Source organism: Microtus ochrogaster, unplaced genomic scaffold, assembly GCF_000317375.1.
Source record: "Microtus ochrogaster isolate Prairie Vole_2 unplaced genomic scaffold, MicOch1.0 UNK9, whole genome shotgun sequence".
Lineage (NCBI taxonomy): Eukaryota > Metazoa > Chordata > Mammalia > Rodentia > Cricetidae > Microtus > Microtus ochrogaster.
This window is the reverse complement of record NW_004949107.1, coordinates 8,840,496-8,844,680: the sequence shown is the minus strand read 5'-3', so window position 1 is coordinate 8,844,680 and position 4,185 is coordinate 8,840,496.

The window sequence follows — 4,185 nt, the reverse complement described above, 5'->3', positions numbered from 1 at the left end:
AGCAACCCCAGAGGGATGAAATTAACACAGTCTGTTTTCATGTAACTGCATCATGAATGAAAGCTGAGTTGATCCCATGCAAAATTAATAATTGTCGTATGACTCTTTCTTTTACATGGCCGCTTCCAGAAGCCAGGACTAGAGAAACAGAGTTTTTATTTAAATGTCATCAGGAAAGGGGAGACAGGCAAGCACGAGTGAACGCAGGTCTTGTGCTTTCCCATTTGCATCTTAGGTAGGGAATCTGACGTTTCTGTTGCTATTGAATCTGCCTGGCAGATCCTCAGGCAGACAGGATAATATGTTCCAACTTGCTGAGAAAAGATTTTACCCCTAGAGGCAAGAGAAAGCCTGGGATCCTTTGAGCCCGCTTACTGTTCTTCTCGGTAGATCTGGAATGCACTTCTTCCTATTACTATGTCCAGGGAAGGCAGAGTATTGTAAAATAAAAAAGAATTCCATCGCTCCTGTTTACCCTTTAACCTCAACACCAGGGCTGCAAGAGTTTGATACGGCCAGCAGCCCTCCAGTCTGAGAGCTCCCCACTATTACAGGGAGAAAGAGGGATGGGAGAGGAGCCCTTAGCCCACCCTGCAGAGGCTACTCAGTGAACTGCTGAGTGAGGAGGGCAGGCCAGGACCTCTTACCCTGACAACCTTGTCATTTTGTGACCATGTCATGAGACACTGAAAATAGAGCATTTTGATCCCAACAAACTAATTTGATTTCAGATGGAAAACTTTCTTGCCTAAAGTTGGAACCAGACTTCATTCGGAGGAAGGGAGCCCCCCAGTCAAAGCTTTCCTGGAGTGACTCATATGCAATATATTTGTTGGGTTTTGGTGTGTGAGTGTGTGCATGCGTGCATGAGCAGGCTGGAACTAGCTAGGTAGCCCCAGTTGGCCTTGAACTTGTACTGCTCCTGAGTTTGGGGTGTGGACCACAATGCTAGCTGCGTTTTCTGGCCTGGAGGAAGTGATTCCCTTCCCTCTTACCACCTCCCCATTACTCTCAACTCCTACTAGGTCAGCTTTAGAAAATGTCCTCCTAGCCTACTTGCCTCTGAGATGAGCAGAAGGTGTTAGAACATAGACAAAAACAGTCACTGCCTAGATCCTGGGGATATGAGACAGGGCGGAACTCACAGCCAACATGCTGGGCTCTGGTCTAATAGTATAATAATAATAATAATAATAATAATAATAATAATAATAATAATAATAACAATAACTAATAATATACCGCACCTCTGCACATGAGCCAGCCGCTCGGAATACTCACTGGAAGAGATTGGATGAAATAACCCCTAAATTTCAATTGGATACCTCGGCATGACTGTTCACGTGGCTCTTTTAAGACACAAAGCACTTTGACATTTGTTGAGGATGTCGTTGACCCATACACAGGCAGAGGAAGCACCCCGTGTTTGGGCTGGTGAGACAGGTTAGCAAGGTGTGCATCCTGCCGAGCACAATGGCTCCCTTTTTTCCTAAATGCCTGGCAGCAGTTGGTGGCTTGACCAGGGCTGGGCTCGATGCCATGAACAAAGAAATAACCTGCTCTAGCAAGAGAGCAAGTGGAGTGCGGTCACAGCGCTCCGGTGACTGTGATTCTGTGCCAGTGACCTGAGTTTGCTGACACTGGACGGAAGGAATGACACGCCTCGGAGTCTTGTGGAGCAATGCTCGCCTTTCTGAGAGTGAGCTGCATCTTCCTGGCTGTATGCTGCAGAGAAGCTTTCTTCCTGGGTGAACTTGGTGGGGGAGTGGGGGCGGTGTTGAATTTCTTTGATGTAAACTGGCCCACAGGAAAAACTTCTGGAAGAAATGCCTCTGGGTGTCCTGCATTTGGAGTTAACAATTACTGAAACAAAAAGTGATCACTTCCCTTGTAGGACGTCGGCTTGCACTTTCTACATGACAGTTTTCCAAGTCAAACTCTCAAGTTCTCGGAAGACTCATTCACCGTGAGATTCAGCCGGACATCTAGGTGAAGTTGAATTAACACCCAAGACACTTCCTGGGTCTTTTTTAGCTATTGGGAAGTGTGTTCTAAACTGTAGACATTAAAAGTTCCTTTTGGAGTCCTAAACATGTCTTTTGGGAGCAAATTATAATAGTTTCTGATATAACACAGCAGTTAGGCTCTTGCCACTAAAGAGGGAGAAACTGTGCCCCGGGGTCCCTTTATGCACAGAATAACATGTTTGACTTCAGGCCTGAGGACTTGATGGTCTCGAGGCAGATTGCCTCCTCCATTGTTAACTCTGAGGGTCTGGTCTTCTCACAATGCCTGGCCATCTGAAGAACAATCATTCATGTAATGGCCAACCGTGTAGTACTGACTACAGACAAGGGAAAATCGTGGCTTTCCAAGCCCCCGAGTTCTGACAACTTGGAATACAGGGTACCTATTGAGACTAATATATCTAAAAATGTCTGAGGGAAGGATGTGTGGGAACCTTGCAAGTGGAAAGGATATGCCATATCTCAGAAGGCCGGACATCCCATTGTCTCCTACGAGGAAGCATGTCTAGGGCGGAAGAACAGAGCGGCCATCAAACAATGCCTGTGTTTACTATGTCTTGCTCATAGTAAACACTCGGGTGCTTTTTCATTGGTTGTTACCCTAAAGTAATGTAGCTTCTTCCCTTCACAAGTGTTTTTCTCTCTCTTTTCCACCAGGGTCTTTCTCTGGATAGTAAACTAGCCTCATGCTCACCGTGTGACCCAGCCTGTTCTCAGAGTCATGGTTCCCCTGCCTCAGCCTCCTGAATACTGGTCCGGATGCGGACCTCCGTGCCCATCTTCCGCTCTCTAATTTTTAAGTTTTGCAAAGGCAGTGTCTTCCTAGCCAACTTGAGGTCCTGCATAGAAATTTACCTTGATGCCGGGCAGTGGTGACCCACACCTTTAATCCCAGCACTTTGGAGACAGAGGCAGGTGGATCTCTGTGAGTTTGAGATCTGGTCTACAGAGTGAGTTCCAGGACAACCAAGACTAAGAAACTCAGTCTAGAAAAGCAAAATACAACAGCAACAACAACAAAAAAAAAGGAAGGAAAGAAGAAAGAAAAAGGAAGGAAGGAAGGAAGGAAGGAAGGAAGGAAGGAAGGAAGGAAGGAAGGAAAACGTTTACCTTGAAACCAAACTAAACCTAAACCTAAAGGAAACGGAAGCTGATTTCCCATGGATCTTTGCCTGGTTTCTCGGTGGCATTCCTGCTGGTTTCCGGCCACGCTGACAGAGCTTGTTTCTCTTTAATCATTATTCCCAACTGCCTGTGCTGACTGTGAAAAACAGAGCGCCGTCCTCTCTATCACCACACTTATGAAAGGTGCTGTGGAGGTGATGGGAGGGACTTAGTTGACTTCCCAGGGGAGACCCTACCCTGAGGAGCAGATGGAGGCGAGCATGAGGTGGGGAAGGGGGGCGGGTGGGGGAGCGGAGGAGAGGAGGGAGGGAGAACAGGGATTGGTATGTAAAAAACAAACAAACAAACAAATAAAATTAATGATTAAAAAAAAGTTGCTGCGGACTTGGCCCTTCCCTCTTAGGGTGCAAGGAAACCCTCATCTTTGACCCCATCTCCTTCAGGCACCACTGGCCATGAAGAGCTTCTGTCCCCGTGTCTAGGATTTCACCGCACAGGGCAATAGCTGCCAGCTATTGTTAGCCGGATCTCATCGACATAAAATGAAGGAAATGGGCAGGAAACGAGGGGATGGCCAATAGTGAACTTTTATATTTATAGTGGAAGCAGTGCCAGACTGGGGACCGATCCTTTGTGTGAGTCCTGGTTTTGCTGTTCTCTGCAGAGAGTCTCTTGTTGGGTCCCCCACCCCTTTCTTTATTTGTGAAATAGTACAATTGATTTCATTTCTCTCGGGTTCTATAAATTGCTCCGGTCTATAAAGCTGGGGTAAGTGTTTATTGCAGTCATCTACTTCCTGGTCTGCCCTGGCTTTTCCTCTTTTCAGCTAAGCATACTGGTTTCCCCACTCCCCATTGCCCAGACCTCCCATTCTTCCACTTGGCAACAAGTACCGTGTTCTTTAACTAACTAGTCATGGCAGTGATAAATTCCCCACTTCTCATTTCTGTGCTCTCCCAGCCTTTGGTCCCAAAGGGAGGCTTCCTGCAAGCAGATTTGCTCCTGGTCTAAGGCCTGCATTGATACAGTGAAT